The sequence below is a fragment of the Alligator sinensis genome, unplaced genomic scaffold, assembly GCF_000455745.1.
Source record: "Alligator sinensis unplaced genomic scaffold, ASM45574v1 scaffold392_2, whole genome shotgun sequence".
NCBI classification, from domain to species: Eukaryota; Metazoa; Chordata; order Crocodylia; family Alligatoridae; genus Alligator; species Alligator sinensis.
Genome location: NW_005842145.1, coordinates 282570 through 296079, shown reverse-complemented (window position 1 = coordinate 296079; position 13510 = coordinate 282570). Strand labels below are relative to the sequence as shown.

The following is a 13510-nucleotide window of genomic DNA, read 5'->3' as shown; positions in this document are numbered from 1 at the left end:
CCTGCTTCTGCCCCGCCACACCCCTTCCCCCCCCACCACCCCTTCCCCCACAGCAGACTTACCAGGCTAATGCTGGTCTCCAAGCTGCCTGGCTGCATATCAGAATCAGATTGGTATTGGCTGATATGGCTCCTTAAAAATTGGCCATCGGTATTGGCCCAAAAAATCTCTATCAGTGCACCCCTAATGACATGCAGTGTACAGCCCGTCAGGGATTAGGTTGTGGTCCCTGGGCTCCTACTAGCTGCTGCTCCTCCTCATTGCATTGCTGTGGTTGCAACAGTAGCCAGAATCTTCATGTTTTTTTCCCCATGCTGTAATTGCCTTCCCCTATCTCTGGGGCAGAGCAGGGCAGGGCAGTGTGTGGCATGACTGGGAGAGCTGAGGGTGAGTCTAGCATCATGTGGGCACGTGGTGCGCTAGTGTGGGGGATTACAGGTGCATGGTGCAATGATGTGGAAGGGGCCCCAGCGTGGTGCAGTGTGTGAGAGGGATGTCCATGCAGTGTGTGGCCCGGGATGGGGGCTGTTGTTTGCTCTGGTGTAGCCCATAGGCATGCAGCCCCTATTGCTATGGCCCACAGAGCATTTGGCCCCCAACTGCTTAGAAGTTAGACAGCCCTGGACTAGGCCAAGCTAGTGCTGAAAAAAAAAAGTTGTCTTATTTCCTTAATTTTGAATGTATCTGGTTAAGCCAGTTATCCATTTGTTCTTGTACCCTTTCTCTGATGTTGATCTGTACTACATACCTTATTTACTTGCATAAAACATGCCCCTGAATATATTACCCATCTTTGTTTTTGAAAGGTAGAATGAAGAAAAGATTTTTCCAGAGTTATAGCTACATACATCAGAGCCAGAGCCTAATCTTCAACTCCCTTTCCTGTTTAACTAAGCTGAAACTCTAGCTGCTGCTGAAGACTGGCCTCCATGGATGGATCTATGTTTTTTAAAAGAGCTAAATAGTCTGCAGGGCTGCAAAATAGGAGGAGAGAGACCTGGACTAATTACCACGCAGCAAAATTGCTCTAAAAAAGGTTTGCTTGATTAGTGGGAATATCAAGACTATACAAAGAAGAGATGATTGTTAAAACCTCTGGAGCGAAGAACCGAGCCATTAAGTTAATTGACTCCCTTATCTATCTGCATAATAATGCCACAGCTGTAACACTGTAGAACAGGAATTAAAAGAGGGTGTGTCTATCCCAGTCAGAAAATCAGCTCCTCTGCTTAATATGTGCACCCCTATTTTGGAGGGCTGATTTTTGGGGCAAAGGTGCATTTTGTATATCCAAAAATATTCACTTCAGAAGAAAGTACAAGTAACTATAGTGGACTGATATGTAATAAACTGTCCTAACAGAGGTTTGCTAAGCAAACTTTGCTTCCTAATTCTGTTTAGTCTTGGTTGGTTTATGCAACAAAACATCTAGTACTTATGTTTCTTACAACTTTTTTATCCTGGAGCATTCACTGTTAACCTTTTATTGTGCTGATCCTGGGCCTGTAAATGCTTATATGTATGCATAAAAGTTTTCCCCACTGCCATGTCACATGGTGGGTATGACCCTCCTATACTGTTCCGGTGTCCCCAAGCCACACAGCATGGGGTCCCAGGTCTCCCTGAGCTGCCCGGCCACTGGCCCTCTCAAATCTGTTGCCATTCTTCACCCCCAGGTGCAGGAAGCAGAAGCCAGAGAAAGGAGGGGGGAGCCCAGAGATTTCAATGGCAGCGGCAGCTTGGACTGGGAGCTAGAGGGCCACAGATGAAATACGACATGTGGGCCACGAGTTGGACAGTTGGATTTGCTCTTTAAGTTTGCATCGCTCTGGAACACTCAGTTTCATCCATGTATCTAATAACAGAGTCAGTCCTCATCTGGTATCTCTGTTTTATAGACTTTGCCAATATAGATTAGTGGCAGAATGTTACCAATTGACTAATGGCAGAGAATTCCAAGATGGAGAACTGGAAAACAATCATTAGAGCAATTGAGGAAAGAAGTTCTTTTGATGAATTTGTTAAGGAAGGACAGATGATGATAATCAAGCACAGAGACGTGTATCTTTAAAGAACTCTGCCTGCCAGATAAGAAAAAGTCTCTTTGGGACCAACTTTTCTGTTAGGGACTCACTTTGGGGGACAGTGTACAGAAAAAAAAATGGTTTAACAGAATTAAAGTGAATATGCCCTGTAAGTGCATCTACACTTACAACCTACACCCCTCTACACATGCAATTAATTCAAAGCAATAAACGCTGGAGCAGTTTGAGCGGTTGTAAACTACTCCTGGGTGTAGTATCTACATGTGTGCCTGGGACAGCAGCAATTCGAGCCAGGGCAGAACAGTTTATACCAGGGCTGCTCCTGCCCTGCTCTAGGTGGTGGCGTCAGGCAGTGGAGGGGCTGGCTGAGGCATGAGGGTCCTGAAAGAGTGGAGCTATGGTTGACCAGGCACAATTTATGACCATGGTCAGCATCTACATGTGTGTTTAATCACAGTTAATACTCCACCCAACCAGGGAGAAGAGCTAGTCCAGGAATTCTCAGGTCAGCTCACAGAGGCAGTTAAGTCAAAGGATGTGGTCATCATGGGTGACCTAAACTATCCGGACATTTACTGGGAAGAGCAGTCAGCCAGGTCTGACTGCTCACGTAGGTTCCCAGCTGTGTTACAGGACCTCCATCTAACCCAGGAGGTACACAGTTCCACCAGGGGAAATGCTTTGTTAGACCTGGTCCTGGCCACAAGTGATGACCTGGTGAGGGGACTGCGGGTGCTCGATCACCTGGGCGATAGTGATCATTGCCTATTGGAATTCACCATCCAGCACAGGGTGGCAAAGGCCTGCAGCAAGACAGCAGCCCTGGACTTCAGGAGAGCGGATTTCATTGAGCTAAGGAGACTAGTCAAGGAGGGACTGAGGTCCCGGAGGGGTGGGGAGTTGGGAGTCCAAGAAGAGTGATCGTTCCTGAAGGAGACAATCCTCCAGGCCCAAAGAGTGGCAATCCCAACACGGAACAAAGGGAGCAAGAGTGCTCAAAAGCCCCCGTGGCTCACCAAAAGCATCCAGGAACGTCTCAAAGCTAAGAAGGAGATGTATACCCAATGGAAGGGAGGGGCCATCCCCAGGGAGGACTATACCTCCGTTGCTTGGGATTGTAGCGGGGCTGTTAGGACGGCCAAGGTGGAGATGGAACTGGGACTAGCAACCCGGATCAAGGATAACAAGAAATCCTTTTTTAAATATATAGGGGGTAAAAAAGAAGGTTCTGGGTGCAGGACACGCTTGGAAATCTGGTGGTCTCACCAGATGACAAAGCTAACCTATTTAACAATTTCTTTGCCTCCATTTTTCTGAGCAGGGACCAGGTCATCCCCTCCCCCCCCCCAGATCCCCGATGGTCCCAGGGGAGGCACGGCCAGGGTCAGAGAGGACCTAGTCAGGGAACTTCTGGTGGGACTGGACATGTTCAAATCAGCAGGTCCTAACGATCTCCACCCCAGAGTGCTGAGGGAATTAGCAGAAGTCATTGCAGGACCCCTGGCGCAGCTTTACGAGCACTCGTGGTGCTCTGGCGAGGTGCCAGAGGACTGGAAAAGAGCCAATGTGGTCCCCATTTTCAAAAAAGGGAGGAAAGAGGACCCAGGAAATTATAGGCCTGTTAGTCTTGCCTCGGTCCTGAGGAAGCTCTTTGAGAAAATTATCTGCGAGGGGCAAGCAGGGGAGTGTATGATAAGGGGCAACCAACATGGGTTCATTAGAGGCAGGTCCTGTCAGACCAACCTGGTGGCCTTCTACGACCAGGTCACAAAATCCTTGGACGCAGATGTCGCGGTGAACATAGTCTTTCTCTCATTAAAAAATTAGGAGATTGTGGTGTCAATGCCTACACAGTCAGATGGGTCGCAGATTGTCTGGAGGGATGCACCCATAGTGGTGGTGGATGGGTCTTTTTCAACCTGGAGGGATGTGGGCAGTGGGGTCCCCCAGGGCTCAGTCCTCGGGCCTGCACTGTTCAGTATCTTCATCAGCGACTTGGAGGAAGGGGTGAAAAGCACCTTGTTCAAATTCGTGATGACGCTAAGATGTGGGAAGAAGTGGGCATGCTGGAGGAGAGGGACAAGCTGCAATTAGATCTGGACAGTTTACAGGGGTGGGCAGATGAGAACAGGATGGGGTTCAACACTGACAAGTGCAAGGTATTGCACCTGGGGAGGAAGAGCCAGCAGCATACCTACAGACTGGGGAACTCCCTTCTCATCAGCACAGAGGCAGAAAAGGATCTTGGAGTCATTATAGACTCCAAAATGAACATGGGCTGCCAATGTGGGGACGCAGTCAGGAAGGCTAACCGCACCTTGTCATGCATCCACAGATGCATCATGAGCAGGTCCAAGGAGGTGATCCTCCCTCTGTATGACATTGGTCAGGCCACAGTTGGAATATTGTGTCCAGTTCTGGGCGCCGCACTTCAGGAGGGATGTGGACAACATGGAGAGGGTCCAGAGGAGGGCCACTCGCATGATCAGGGCGCAGCAGGGCAGGCCCTACGAGGAGAGGCTACGAGACCTGAACCTGTTCAGCCTCCAGAAGAGAAGGCTGAGGGGGGATCTGGTGGCCATCTATAAACTGGCCAAGAGAGACCAGCAGGCAATGGGAGAGTCCCTGTTCTCCCGAGCACTACTGGGAGTAACAAGGAATAACGGCCATAAGTTGCCGGAGAGTAGATTCAGGCTAGATATCAGGAGGCACTACTTTACAGTCAGGATGGCTAGGATCTGGAACCAACTTCCAAGGGAAATGGTGTTTGCTTCTACCCTGAGGGTCTTCAAAAGTGGGCTAGATAGACACCTTGCCGGGGTCGTTTGACCCCAGCGCTCTTTCCTGCCCATGGCAGGGGGTCGGACTTGATGATCTGCTCAGGTCCCTTCCGACCCTACCAACTATGAAACTATCATAAGATAGTAGTTCATTAGTTTACTGTGGCCTAATAGCATTACATATGTAGACGGTGATGCTTTACTCTGCAACTAATTAGTCTACTTGGCAATAAAGCGGACATGTAGACTCAGTCTGTGTGTGTGAAGTAATTAGTGACTAAGGTGTTTAAAGAGGTACCATAAATTACTTTGGATAGGAAAGAACAAAACATTACAAATGTATCTTTGCCTGTAGAATTTTCCAATTCTAAAGAATTCTGACATTTTCCAAACCTTACATGGTGAATTCAGTCTCCTTTGGAGTGTTCATATGGTACTATACTATTTTATTTATTAGACAAATAAAATCTGCTTGTATGGGACATCACACCTGCAGCTCTCTTCATACTGTGATGTAGAGCAAAGGCCAAATAGAAAGGGATAGAAAGGCCCAGAAATTCAAATTAATGTGGGAATGGAGTGCCCTATGTTTGCTCCATCTCATATATACATTCAGGGCTAACAAGTGGTGTGGGGACCAGAGCGTTGGGATCAACAGCTGCTCAGTTATCAGCTTGTTTCATATATTCGCCACTGCAGTTCTCTAAACCACCAGTAAGGACAGAGCAGGTAACATTTTATATTGCTTACAGATCTAAGGGTGGAGAAAATGATATAAGTTTTCCAAGACTTTTAAACCTTCAAGAAACAAAAAAGAGAGGATGAGAACTCCTCTTGTTTCAACTTTATGAAGTCATTGCCTGTGATGTTTTGAAGGCTCACCTTGTGAGAAGCCCTTCTAATCCATAGATTTGACAGTTTATCTCAAAATGTCTTTGAAATCTGCAGCTTGCATTTCTGTTCTTATAGTTTGCAATTGCAGTACTGGCATAAATTGTGGCATTGGCAGTACAGACTAGTCTCTTTTTTTCTTTTGATACCTATTGAACAATCAAAAGTTTTCATATACCGTGTAACATCTGAACTAAATATTTAATGGAACCCACAGTAAAGAACTGGCACTGGAACAGGTCACCCAGACAGGTTGTGGAGTCTTCATCCTTGGAGGTTTTTAAGACCCGGCTAGACAAAGCCCTGGCTGGGATGATCTAGTTGGGGGTGATCCTGCTTTGAGCAGGGCGTTGGACTAGATCAGCATTTCCCAACCTTTTTTGCCTTGCAGTACACTTATCTAAATAAAAAAACACCGCGGCACACTGGACATGGAGTGGAGGGAGGGGATGGCACGTGGCCAGCTGGACACCGACTGGGGTGGGGTGGTGCACGGCCAGCCGGACACTGACCGGGGGGGGCATGGCGCATGGCCAGCCAGACAACATTTTGGGCTGGAGCCATGCTCCCTCCCTGGCTAGAGCCACACTCCCTGTCTGTTTGTGCCTGTAGCGGCAGCAGGCGGGGGGCATGGCTCCAGCCCAAAATGCCATGGCACGCTGTTTGGGAAACATTGGACTAGATGACCTCCTGAGGTCCCTTCGACTCTAATTTTATGATTCTGTTATTCTGTGATCTTCAGATGTTAAACCAGTTGTAAACTTAGTTTTTATCCAAATATAAAAGCTATCCAGTTATAAAAGTTTCCATTCTACCTGTATGGAATCAAGATTAATATTGAATCAAAATACCCACAACTAGCAAATGTTTAATGTTCAGTAATACTGTTGTGATTAAAAAAAACCCTAATATTTTATACATACTGAAAATGTCTTGTTTCAAAGCATATTTTCAGATCCTTGCATTGAGAAAAAAATCTACTTTTTAACAGGTGCATTTATATGTATGTACACAGGGGTTTTTTCCTTGATGGTTTAAGTTTTATAACTCAGGAATTTAACGTGGAACCTTACTTATTGTGGTCTTGTTGGCTTGGAAAAGCAGTAAGGTAAGGTCTGTAGTGCTGGATTCATTCTTTTGTTGTCATGTATTTTTTCTCTGGGAGGATGAGCAAACAACACTCATTATAGTTAACATGAATATCAAAGGCAGAATCAACTATGTGCTTGCTTTAAGGTGCTGTTAAAGAAAATGACCCCTAATTTTTCACTGTGAGAGTAGTTGGATGGTTACTGGCATAGAAACAGTGTAACCTAAAAGGTTAATCAGAAGTAGTTCAGTCCTAGTTAATGTACTTGCTCTGTTGTAACTGAAAACAAAATCATCCAACATTGTGACTTCACTGTAGTTGTGGTTGTGATTGCCATGTTTGTTGGGCGAGTCTGCCTCACTTCCTGGCATGGTAAGTAGCCCTGCCCATTTACAGGTAGCAATTTTTAAGAGTGGCAGTGGGCGTGCTGTAGTCAGCACACACAAGCCTGAAATCAAGGCTAGGCATGACTTGGACACATGCCAAACTATTATGTTACATGTTTCTGGCATTTGTGGGGTACAGACCTGGAGTGAGTAGGCAGAGTGTTTTCATAGCAGCACTGTGGAGCATGGTTGGAAGCAGTGTAGGCAAGCCCCACATGTAACCTGAACCAGCTTTAATTGAGCATCTGTTGTTATGAGGAAAGCCATGGCTGCATAGATTTCAGTGGGAGCTGTACAAGCTTGAAGCGTCTTGTGTAGAAACTCAGAGGCAGAAGCCAGTCAGTGCCCTTGGCACTCAAGCTGGTTTGGGTATGTCTTCATGTGCTGCAGGGACACTTTACAACTACTGTATTGACTTAGCCCAAATAGGATTTTGATGATGTCTTCTATTTCCTACGCAAATGAAAGAGCTCTTGAGGGAGCAGTTCCTTGTCTGTGTACTTCAACATTGTTTTTTTTTCATTATTGTTGTTTTATAAATTAGGGTGATTGTGTGAGTTTCTGCATAGAAAAGAGAAGGGAAATCAGAATTGCATGGAAACATGTTGAGATAACTATTCTGTTTAGGAGCCTAAATCAGTAGTCTACTTTTTATTTTTTACTAAGCATCCATAAATACAGGATCAGCATCATAGTCCCATTCACTTTCTGTATTTCTGTAGTTCCAGCTTCAATTAGAAGGATTTTTCAGTTGTTAACTCATCACTTCTTTTAGTTAAACCTCTTTTACAGCTTTGCATTACTTAATACCACTGCTGTGGCCTACCAGATGCTATAATTTCACAAAATCAACTTATGTCTGAAAGAATTTCAAGAGGATGAGTTCAAATATTGTTCTTCTTGAAAGAGAGCCTCTGAAAGGTCACTTTAGAAGCTCCTTCAGTCACAGATATTGCAGCATTCCTAGTCAGCCTTAGGTTAGAGATGCCACATGAGCTATACAGTAGCCAGATAACTGTACTTCAGATCTTTTTGAAATGTCATTGTGCTCTTGTGGGTTATATGTAGTTCATTTTTGTAATATCGAAAGCTATATTTCTAAATTGAATGACTCTGGTAACACACATTTGCTACTTCATATTATCTTGTTAGGTTATAGGATTTCTCAGGTTTTCCCTTTCTGCAGACCCCCTTTGGCTAAGAAACATTCTGTTGCTTTGATTTTTCTCCCTGTCGCTCTGGTGTTACCAACAGGAAATGCTGGGGGCAGAGAGGGCAGATTCTACTTATAGTACCCTGCATCCATCGAATTAAAACATTGGATCAAAAAGATAAGGAACCAGGGAAAGCAGCAGTCCCCTTGTCATTCAGAATGGTGCTACAGTAGAAGGAAGAATATATTCCCTCTGAGCCAGGGTAGATAAAATAAATCTATATTGTAGTATTAAAAAATACATTTTTTCTTTTGAAATTAAAAAAATATATTAAACTTATCTTAAAGTCTGAGCATATGAATCTGTTAAAGTAATTTTAAATGTAAATAAAATTGTAATATTCAAGAAATGCATGTTGCTATTAATGTTTTAAAGAAAATACGAGTAAGTATATGTCTGGCTATTTTTTGGGTGGGTAGGTGGGTGTTATTTTGGTTTTTGTTTCAAAAAACTGAGCCAGCTTTTTGGCAACCTTATGCACAGGTTCAAAGAGAATACTTTTTTCATTTGAGTTTATTCAACTAGTTTTGTTCAATAACCAGCTTATTCAAAATTGAGTAATCAAGGAGACCTTGAAGATGCATAAAAGCTTGTTTTCCTTTTCTAATCTACCATTAGAAAAAATGAGAGAGAGAAAATGAAATATGCTATTGAAGGACAAAGTGACCAGGTGCAATCAGTTCAGTTCTTTAATTACAAATAATATTTTGTTTGTTTAATGAATTAGTTTTATATGCAAAATATGTTTTGATAAACTTACTTTCTTATTCTTCATTTGTCACACTGAGGGTAGTTTCTTTTAACAAATAACAATTTAAAAATGTTTGTGCATTTTTCATCAAATTCTAATTTCCATGCAAATGGAGCTTGACAAAAGTTCTGATTCAAAGAAGGTAATCATTGCCTTGTAAATGTATAGTTTACTGTGTTTTAATGTAATCCCTAGTCCATCTGAGCCACAGTAACTGCTGCTATTCTGTTAACATTTGAGGAACCTAAGTATCAAATCATTTTGTTACCTCTAGGTGTTTTGAATGCCTCCAGTTCTCCTTTCCTTCTTGGTCACTGGTTGAAGAAGGGTAGTAGTTTTGACCCATGTTGGACATTTTGGCAGGCTTTTAATCATGGAGTCAAACAGTTCTGTAATAGGTTTCCAAATTATGATCTGCAAACTCTTCTCAGTGATTCCTACAGGATTGGACCAGTTACCAGTGGTTCTCCAGTTTTTGGAAGAGGAAGTGGGAGGAGGGAGTAGGGGCAAAGGCCCCTTTTAAGTTGGTTAAAGTGCTGTGTATCCCTATGATTCTGGATTATGGTTAAAATAATAATAATGCTTTATATCCTTACAACCACACAGTAGTCTTTCCAAATCTTGCTGCTGCTGTTCTTAGTCATCTCCCTCCCCCGTTCTGGCTTTAGCGCATCTTCAGTCCTTCCTCCCACTAAATATGGGAGCATCAGCTGAAGAATTGTTCTCAACATCTCCAAGACCTACCTTTCTCACTTAGGGTTCAGTTGTAGCCAGTGGACGAAGTAGCCCTCCTCTTTCAGGTTGCTATCATGCACTTCCTGAGAATCAGGATTCTTTTCCTGTATACTAGATCCACAGCCAGGTAGTGAAGGTGTTAGGGGAGAGCACTTCAAGAACAATGTAAAACAAAAGCAGCAAAGTAAATTTAAGAACGATTGTTTTTCTACTGCCCAGGAACTTCCTGAGTTTACCAAGTGTCATTATAGTTATAAGCAGCTTTAACCACACTTTAACTGTGTGGGTGGAGGAGAATTGATTTTTTTCTGGTGTGGGGAGGGGGGGCGGAATTGATGCTGATTGTAGAGAGGAAATTAGTTTTGATTTGTTATTGAATGAAAGAAGGTGATTACAATTGTGGTGAAATTTGAAGAATTGAGTTGCAGTGGGGGAGAATGTGTTGTTATGGTAGATATTGATTATGAATGCGATTAGCACTTATTCTCGGGGAGGAGAAGAATATGTTTTGCTTAGAAGGAAAATTGATTGAGAAAGGAGACTAACAGTAAGCCCTGGTGGATAAATGACCTTTTGAGTGGAAAGGGTGAGAGGTAGGGGAACATAATGTGTTGAGAATGATGGAATAAAACATAAGTGAGAGAAGTCAGGCACAGAAGTGTGCCCCCAGTACTACTTAAGAAAAAGTAACTTCATTTAATTGTCTCTGCATCCAAGTAGTTATTATCGCTGGCTCTTCTTATCAATTTAATGAACAGGCACTTGTATACTACTCCTCTTGGAGCTAATATAATTACAAATCCAAGCAATTGGGAAGTGAGGTGTTCTATGCACTGAAAACTGTTGGGAATCTCTCTTCTGTAAAGGCAACGCAGATGGTTGATGATCTGTACTTTTAGATCTTTGATGCAGAGACTGCTTGCTGTGTACTTTGCCACGGCTAGGACAATGGAGCCCTAATTTGATGAGGACTGTAGCCATTCTGGTAATATACCTATTAAATAATTTGTATCTGGTCTTTAGGCTTTTTTCTGAAGGATGTAAAAATAGATCCTGCTCACAGCTACTATGCCTGTCCATTAGCGTGTCCCCCCTGCCATTAAGAGAAATTATTGCTGCTGCTTTGCTATTTACCAGCAAGTTTCCTGTTTTTTTTAGGTGAAACCTTTATATCAGGTAGTTAGTCCCTTTCTTTGTCATCATGTATAGTGGAATTAAATAGAATTTTTAAATGAACCTTGCTCTTTGTTTTGTCCTGTCTCTGTCACATATTGAGAGATATTTACAGAATTAGTTTTGCTTTTTGTTTCTGGGATCTCTTCTTTGGTATTTACAATCCCAATTCTTCTATTTACTTTACTATTTCTTTCTTTTGCTAATTAAAACATTGTAATGCACGAGGTCATTTCAGGGGACCATTAATTCACTGTATTTTAGTATTGGTGACATTGTATGAATGCATTTACCTGAATAGATGCAAAACTCTTCTTTTTGTCTCAGACCAGCACGGCTACTAAATACATCCCTTTCCCTCTGAGTGACATTTCTCTGAGAGTGAGGAATATCAGACCTGGACATGCAACTTCTGTCCTATTTCTTGTCTATTTATAAAGTAAGTGAATGACGACTGCCCAAGTCTTAGTAAAGTATGAGCAAAATAACTGGATGTTGGTATCATCTTATTAGTTTCTTTCCATCTCACTCTCTTATTTTGTGTGTCATGGCCATGTAAAGCAACATTTTTAGCCTCATAGTGGAGCAGCATTTATTGCTTCACAAGTAAACAATAGTTACCATAATAAACCTCAGAACAAATCTATAATATTGATATCGTTCAAATAGCAGTATTACATTACTTAGTTCTCACAGAGTATTCAAAAATGTGAGATCTACAATCGTGTGCTGTTCTTACACAAGAAAGGTAGAAAACTAAATAACTACCTTGATGATCTTGACTGACTCCTGCACCCTATTAAAGCAAATAGGAATAATACAGTGTATATCAAACTGAATCAACAGAGTGTGCATTAATTTGTAAGGGAGGCAAATGAGGCCCACATATAGTTTTGGATAAACCCATTGAATTTTTAGATATGTTTGAAAAATGCCTGCCTGTCTGCTTGCTTTCTTCCTCTCGTCTCACTCCCTTTTTACTCCCCTTATTTATGCTTTTCCACTTTAAGCACTATAAATCGCCTCTTCTTCTACCACACTTTTGATCCCCAATATCCTTCTCAGACCATAGGAACCCTAGTGTCCCTGCCACATTCCTTTGTATTTCAGGGTGGATAAAAATCAACAATTAAAAAAAAAATATTAATAAATCAGATTTTTTATTTAATCTTATTTTTTTTGTTAAGATGCTTTAAAAAAACTTATATAAAGATAGTTTTAATTTAAGATATGATAAAGGTCAAAGATATCATCATGGAACTTCTAATTATATACTATTTGAGACAATATGTTCATGTTATCGTTTTAGAAGTTTTATAAATAGGTCACAACAGGCCATGGAGTATATTAGGGGCTCAATCTTATGGGATTCCCAGAGGCTCCTCTGTAGATTAGTACAGATTAAAGAAAACCATTCTACCCAATGGAACTCAGTGCTCAGTCTAGAAGATCCCATTAAGCATCTCTGTGGTACTTAGTTTCAGTTCTCAAACTGGATTTGTGTCTCCAGAGATCATAGCCAGAAAAGGGTCTTTGGGTAGATGTGATCCTTTTTATTAGACTAACTAAATAGTTGGAAAAAGTGTTCTTTGCAAGCTTTCAAGCACAAACGCCCTTCTTCAGGCATAGGGAGAGTTTGTTGTCTCCAGAGATAACATCTTTGTTGACAGCTGTATATGGAGATAAGAGATAACAGACCTGATTACCCATAAAGGATATCAAACAACAAGAATGCACTTTTTGTAGAAAACAGCGATTAAATCGAGGCTTCCTGACCAGTGATTTAAATAGATTTGACTTAAATCAAATCCATCTTGCTGAAATGTGTGTGCGCGCGCACGCAAACATTTCAGATGTTATAGTCAAAGATCTGTATTTCAGCTGTAAGCAAATTCAAAGTGCATTTCAGAACCTTGCAATTGGCACCATCAGTCTTTGCAAAAAGAAATCCTAAGGACAAATATAGTAGGGCCCACAAACAAGTACAGTAACTCGTTCCTTAATAGAAAGTTAATAATTGCAATAGCATATGTGTGTTCTGTGGAGTTCAGTGCTATTTTTTCTGGTAACTTAGGTTTTGCATTTTTTTCTGGGGGGGTGGTCTGTGTCACATTCATATTACTGAAGATTGGTTTTAATCCCCAAGCCATCAGTCCTGGTGCACTTTAACTTTGTGACATTCTGCATTTTCACAGTTCTATATCAACCCTAATGAAATGTGTAGTCATATTATTATTTGTATTTCTTCACCTAAAAAGATGAGATGTATGTACCCTTCTAATTCAGAACTTGATTGTCCATTTACAAAAATACACTGCTAGTTATCAGCTTCAAAGTCTGCTTATAGCAAACATTGCTTTTGAATTATTAGAATTCAAAGCACAAGAGATATATGTGTTCTAAAAATCCTGTTTTTGAGAGAATGGGACTTCTATTTTCCAAGAG

The 13510-nt window shown here is 41.9% G+C and overlaps 1 long non-coding RNA gene across 1 annotated transcript in view; it reads left to right on the top strand.

The window, feature by feature from the left end:
- Window positions 1-13510, top strand: part of LOC112550555 — a 25101-nt gene that overhangs the window by 4804 nt on the left and 6787 nt on the right. Inside the window, exon 2 of the long non-coding RNA XR_003094463.1 lies at window positions 11393-11504. This is a non-coding gene — a long non-coding RNA (uncharacterized LOC112550555). The remainder of the gene's footprint in view (window positions 1-11392; window positions 11505-13510) is intronic.